The sequence below is a fragment of the Eutrema salsugineum genome, unplaced genomic scaffold, assembly GCF_000478725.1.
Source record: "Eutrema salsugineum unplaced genomic scaffold, Eutsalg1_0 scaffold_10, whole genome shotgun sequence".
Classification (NCBI taxonomy): domain Eukaryota; kingdom Viridiplantae; phylum Streptophyta; class Magnoliopsida; order Brassicales; family Brassicaceae; genus Eutrema; species Eutrema salsugineum.
In genome coordinates, this window is record NW_006256908.1 from 756,949 (window position 1) to 764,143 (window position 7,195).

The window sequence follows — 7,195 nt, forward strand, 5'->3', positions numbered from 1 at the left end:
CAAATCTTTGAGAACATAAGTGAAGAGGGTCTCACCCAAGAGGAGCTTAACTACATTGGGAATCAGAGGTTCCAGAGATATCAGTATGGTAATGCCAATCCAAACCTTTCTTACAGGAACACCAATTTAGCTAACCCACAAGACCAGATCTATCCGAATTCTCAAGCTCCACAGAACTTTGTTCCCAAGAACAACTTTCAAGGGTCATTCCAACCCAAGAATCAGTTTGGTCAGAATCAGGGTTTTGGTCAGCAACAGCAACCATTTCAAGGTCCTAGTTTCAGTTCACAGCAGCAAAAGGCACCACCAGGGTTTGGTCCACCACAGTTCCAACAGCAAGGGCCTGTTCAACAACAGTTTCAGCCACCAACGGTTCAACAGCAGCCACAGATGGGTACAGATATGGTTGGTATTCTGCAACAACTACTTCAGGGTCAATAGATCTTTGCAAGCCAGAATGCAGGCATGCAGCAGGAAATCAAGGAACTCAAGCAGAACCAGGCCTCAAGCTCAAGGAACCAAGGTCACCTACCTGGAAAACCAGAACCCAACCCCAAGGAATATGCCAAGGCCATTACACTGAGGAGTGGAAAGGAGTTACCTGGTATTGAGAACAACAATGTGATCATTAAGGACAATAATCAAACTGAGGGGGAGGCAGCCTTAAGAGATGATCAAGTTGCTGAGAAACCAAGGACAGAAAAGGGTAAAGAGGTAGCAAAGGAACCAGAACCAGAGAAGAAATATGTGCCACCACCTCCATACCAACCCAAGCTCCAATTTCCAGGGAAATTTAAGAAGCAACTTGTGGACAAGGCAAGAGCTGTATTTGAGAAGGCACTCAAGGAGACACCACTCACAACGCCTCTCATTGATGCATTCTTAATGATGCCAAAGATTGGGAAGTTCTTGAAGGATGCCATTCTGAACAAGACAAAAGAGCTTCAAGGCATGGTTGTACTAAGTCATGAATGCAGTGCTATCATTCAGAAGAAGTCCATTCCAAGGAAGTTAACTGATCCAGGGAGTTTCACACTCCCTTGTGCCATTAGACCTCTTCTATTCTCTGGATGTATTTGTGATCTAGGAGCATCAGTCAGCTTGATGCCATTCTCCATAGCAAAGAAGCTGGGCTTTAGAGTCTTCAAACCTGCAAGGATCTCTCTTATCCTTGCATATAGATCAGTTAGATTGCCTGTTGGTATGTTGGAAGATCTACTTGTTGTGTTGGAAATGGATGAGGAACCAGTAGATCCTCTTATCTTGGGCAGGCCATTCTTAGCCACTGCAGGAGCCATAATTGATGTGAGAGGTGGGATAATAGAGCTTCAACTTGGGTCTGAAAAGCTCAAGTTTGATGTGAATGAGATGATGAAGAAACCCATCATTGAAGGTCAATGTTTCTATGTGGAGACAATGGATCAGTTGGCTGATGAGTTGCTTGAGGAGCTGAACACTGAGGATCCTCTTCAAGCTGCTCTAACTCAAGAACAAAGAGACAATGGGCTCTTAGCTGAAGCAAGTGAAGGGTATTAGCTGTATTTGGACAATGCAAGAGAGCTGGGTCCTGAGACAAGGTTTTGGGAACTGGAACAAAGTGACTCTGAGGTCTTGGCTATCAAAGGATCAGACACCAGCCAAAGCAGCTTGGACCAGGATTGGAATGAGGCTGATGCACCCCCTGTTGAGCTCAAGCCTCTACCAACAGGGCTCAGGTATGCTTTCTTGGGCTTAAACTCCACTTATCCAGTAATCATCAATGATAGCCTATTAGAGGATCAAGAGAATGCATTTCTTAGTGAGATAAGAAAGTTCAGGAGAGCCATAGGATATTCTTTGGCTGATATTAGAGGGATCTCTCCTGACATTTGCACCCACAGGATCCACCTAGAGGACCAATCTATGTCCTCTATTGAGCATCAACGACGACTTAACGCCAACCTTAAGGAAGTGGTTAAGAAGCAGATACTAAAACTTCTTGAGGCAGGGATAATTTACCCAATCTCTGACTCAAGATGGGTGTCTCCTGTTCATGTTGTGCCCAAGAAGGGTGGGATCACATTGGTTTAAAACGAGAAGGATGAGCTTATAGCTACTAGAACTGTCACAGGACACAGAATGTGTATAGACTATAGAAAGCTCAATGCAGCCTCTAGGAAGGATAATTTTCCTTAACCTTTCATTGGTCAGATGTTAGAGAGGCTTGCAAACCACCCTTCTTTTGTTTTCTCGATGGCCAGTTCAGAATTATATATATATATATATATTTTCTTCCAAATTCCCATAGATCCCCGGGATCAAGAGAAAACAACAGTCACATGCCCTTATGGCACATTTGCATACAGGCGAATGCCTTTCGGTTTATGTAATGCACCGGCCACTTTTCAAAGATGTATGATGCACATTTTCTCTGACATTATTGAAGAGAAAGTTGAGGTGTTCATGGATGACTTCAGTGTCTATGGCTCCTCCTTCTCGGATTGTCTCTTTAATTTGTCACAGGTCTTGGAGAGATGTGAGCAGCATAACTTGGTGTTGAACTGGGAGAAGTGCCACTTCATGGTGCAGGAAGGAATAGTTCTTGGGCACAAGATATCTGAGAAGGGAATAGAGGTTGACAGAGCAAAAGTAGAAGTAATGGTGAACCTGCAGACCCCCACTTCAGTCAAAGGAATAAGGTGTTTCCTTGGGCATACAGGGTTTTACAGAAGATTCATCAAAGACTTCTCAAGAATTTCCAGGCCCTTCACAAGGCTGTTGTGTAAAGAAGTGGATTTCATCTTTGATGCTGAATGTGAAGAGGCCTTCAAGATGATCAAGGATGCATTAGTCAGTGCACCAATTGTCCAAGCCCCAGACTGGTCCCTTCCTTTTGAAAATATGACAGATGCATCTGATTTTGCAGTTGGAGCTGTACTTGGCCAGAAGAAAGATAAGAAGCTTCATGTCATCTACTATGCTAGTAGAACACTTGACTCTGCACAAGAGAAGTATGCTACTACTAAGAAGGAAATGTTGGCAATAGTCTTTGCCTTTGATAAATTCAGAAGCTACCTGGTGGGATCAAAAGTCATTGTATATACTGATCATGCCGCCCTCAGGTATCTGATGACCAAGAAAGATGCTAAGCCAAGACTATTGGGATGGGTTCTTCTACTTCAGGAGTTTGATATGGAAGTACAGGACAAAAAGGGTATAGAGAATGGAGCTGCTGATATGTTCATAATTTGCATCATTTAGGTTGCATAAATCATTCCAAATCATGTTTTATTTCATGCATTTTAGGTCCTTAGGGTTTGTTTTAGAACTTAGGAGATGCATTAGGTCCCAATCAGTCTATTGCATGTTTTGAGTGTCTATCAGGTGAATGTGGAGCTGAAAAGATGAATCCAGGAGGTGGAATGGTGAGCAAAGCTTGAAAAAGTGGAAAAATTGGGTCTTGGGAGATTATCGGCCATTCTCGCTGGCCAGGAAGGTTTTATCGGCCATTCTCGCTGGCCAGGAAGGTTTTACCGGCCATTTTCATGTACGGCGGGAAGCTTTACCGGCCATTTCCATGTACCGCGAATGAAGTGTATCGGCCAAAATCTCCGGGTGTGAACGAGTCTCAGAAATCGCCTGTCCGGGGAGCCTTCCGGTCCGATTCAGACGGCGGGTGCTTCATAGAAGTTGGAGAAGACTTAATCACGGTTTCATAGCAATTGGAATCGTGGGATTCGGACGCGTGAGCAGAGAGTTAAGCTCGTCGGAAGGAACCCCTGTCTCGCAGCTGTTCCGGACCGAGCAGATCAGTTCTGAAGGATGCGCAGGACGGTGCACTTCCAGGCCGATTCAGTTTCCGGGGCCTTCATGAGAATCAGAGACATTTGAGTCCTCTTTCCAGAAAATCCAAGATCAGTCAATTCGGAGCTTTGAGCAGAAAGATACGGTCTCCGGAATGGACACATGTCTAGACGCCTCTCTCTGGTCGTGTAAATGCACTGCAAAGATGTGCCCTCCAGGAAGACTTAAACTTCCCAAGCATCGAAACGTCCTTCACCAAAGTTGTAGATAAATGAGTCCTCTGTCTTCGGCAACCGGAATCACTCAATTCGGACAAATCTCCAGGATGTTACACTCTCCGGAATGCGAGATGGTCCAGACAGCCCAAAGCGACCAAGTTAAGCATGCCGCGATAGAATGCCATGGTCCACACTTGGCCGTGGCAACTTTTGTGCACCCTCGGCCAATGACACGATCTTCATGCCACGGTCTACACCTGACCGTGGCAAGCATACACTTGGCTGAGAAGAATCTTGCAACCTTCGGCGAATTTGTAGAGGAGGACTTAATCTACTTTTAGTCTTTTTCCCCCTTTTTGTGAAAAACCACTGAATACACTTTGTTTTAGAGAGTTTAAATCGATTTTGCAGTTTCTTTCCATCTGGTTCATCATTTCTTATCATCAGAATCAACTTCTAATCATGATTAACAACACATCTTGCAAAGGGTTTAGTGTGTTGATCATGATTAGTGAGTAGTCACCTTAATGAGGTTCTAGATGTGTAGGTTAGGGTGCTAAAGTGTTAGATTAGGAGTGCTTAGGGCTAGATTCATTGGTTCATTTCTCTAAACAACTGTTCTCTATGCTAGATCCTTGATAATCACTTGAGATCTAGATTCTGGAAATTTCATGCACCAAAAGTGTTTGATGAAATTCCTGAAAGAGTTGTGTTAGAGGTTTAAGTAATTTTTCATCATGGGAATGATTTGTTAAATGCTTGAATGATCATTGAGAACTGTTTATTAATGCATATTGATTCATATTTCACAAATGGGAATTTGGTTTGAAAATGGATTAGTATAGGGGTTAATACTTTCATGAGAGGATTAACATAGATTAGAATTCTTAATCACTTGAATCATGTCTCATCATTGTCATTAGCATTTCTAGTTTAACACCAAAGCACCCTGACCAACTATCATGTCTAGAATCTCATGCCTCCATCATATCATATTCACATCATATCATTTGTCATTGTCATTAGTCTTTAATCCTGTTTATGTTTATAGTTGTCTTTAGATTAATCAAAACCCACTCTTGTTTGCTTGAATTAAGAACTTGATCATATAGCTTAGTGTCTAACACCACATCTGGATTGATAAACCTCTTTGTGCTACATTGACAAGGGGATTGATAGCCCTGAGACCCTAAAAAAGTCTTGTCTATCAATTGGCGCCGTTGCCAAATTGTGGTTTGATTAGCATTAAGCTCTGATCTGTTCTTGAGATCAAGTGCTTACTTTCTTGTTTTTACTGATTCCTTTCAAGTTCTGTTTGTGATTTCAGGTGTATGAACACCAGGTCTAGATCAAGAAGCTGTGGTCCTCCTTTTCCTCTAAACGACAACATCAACCTTTTGGTACCAAGGAGGAGAAGAGACAGACGTGGTAGACAAATTGATCAGACTGAGATGGCAGAACAAGGAGATCACGTAGTAGATATAGAACAACCAGTTCAGGAGCAACAGGCTCAAGGTCATGGAGCTGGTATTGGAGTTGGTCAAGGGCTTCACCAGGGTAATGTTCAGCAGGAACAGGTGCACCATCAACAAGCTTATGTCCACCAGGGACAAGCTCAAGCTCATCAACAGAGGCATCAGGCCAATGTTCAGCAAAGACACCAGGTGCACCACCAACCCCACCCTTTCCAACCACAGCAAAGAAGATATGAGCAACCCCAAGTCTATGTTGGAGAGAATGACAGGGCCAATGCTCATCAGTATGGAGCTGGTATTCAGGCACCACCTGTGCAAAACAACAACTTTGATGTGAAAGCATCATTGCTGAATATGGTCCAGAACTCAAAGTTCCATGGGTTAGCAATGGAAGATCCCTTGGAACACTTGGACCAGTTTGATAAGGTGTGTGATCTGACCAAGATAAATGGAGTTTCAGAAGACAGCTTCAAGCTAAGACTATTCCCATTCAGTCTTGGTGATAAAGCTCATCAATGGGAGAAGAATCTTCCAAGAGGCTCCATTCAAACCTGGGAGCAATGCAAGCAAGCCTTCTTATCTAAGTTCTTCCCCACCTCAAGAACTGCAAAACTGAGGAACCAAATCTCTAGCTTCACTCAGCACAGCAATGAAAGTTTTGGTGAAGCATATGAGAGATTCAGGAGCTACACAAACCAATGCCCACACCATGGGTTTAGTGAGGCTTCTCTTCTCAGCACACTGTATAGGGGAGCTCTTCCCAAGATTAGAAACCAGCTGGATACTGCTTCCAATGGGAACTTTCTGGGTAAAGAGATACATGCTGCTTTAGAGCTAGTGGAGAACTTAGCATTGAGCAATGACACTTATGGTGAAGACTATGACAGATCAAATAGGTCTGAAGGTTCAAGCTCAGAACAGAGGCTCACCAGAGAAGTTAAGGAGTTGAGGAGTGAATTGGACAAGCTGAAATTCACCACTCAGAAGCCAATGCATTTTGTTGGAGAGTATGAGGAACCTTCTCAAATTTTTGAGAACATAAGTGAAGAAGGTCTTACCCAAGAGGAGCTCAACTACATTGGGAATCAGAGGTTCCAAAGATATCAGTATGGTAATGCCAATCCAAACCTCTCTTACAGGAACACCAATGTAGCTAACCCACAAGACCAGGTCTATCCCAATTCTCAAGCTACAAAGAACTTTGTTCCCAAGAACAACTTTCAAGGGTCATTCCAACCCAAGAATCAATTTGGTCAGAATCAGAGTTTTGGTCAGCAACAGCAACCATTTCAGGGCACTGGTTACACTTCACAGCAGCCAAAGGCACCACCAGGGTTTGGTCCACCACAGTTCCAACAGCAGGCGCCGGTTCAACAACAGTTTCAGCCACCAATGGTCCAACAGCAGCCACAGATGGGTACAGATATGGTTGCTATTCTGCAACAACTACTTCAGGGTCAACAGACTATGCAGCAGGAAATCAAGGAACTGAAGCAAAACCAGGCATCAAGCTCAAGGAACCAAGGTCACCTACCTGGAAAACCAGAACCCAACCCCAAGGAATATGCCAAAGCAATTACACTGAGGAGTGGCAAGGAATTACCTGGTATTGAGAACAAGAAAGTGATCATTGAGGACAATGATCAACCTGAGGGGGAGGCAGCCTTAAAGGATGATCAAGTTGCTGAGAAACCAAGGACAGAAAAAGGTAAAGAGGTA

The 7,195-nt window shown here is 43.6% G+C and overlaps 1 non-coding gene across 1 annotated transcript; it reads right to left on the reverse strand.

Annotated features, from left to right (window-relative positions):
* Positions 1-6,085: 6,085 nt before the first annotated feature.
* On the reverse strand, positions 6,086-6,192 carry LOC112081691. Its single transcript, XR_002896613.1, has one exon. It is a non-coding gene; the product is annotated as a small nucleolar RNA R71 (small nucleolar RNA).
* Between the last annotated feature and the right edge of the window lie 1,003 nt (positions 6,193-7,195).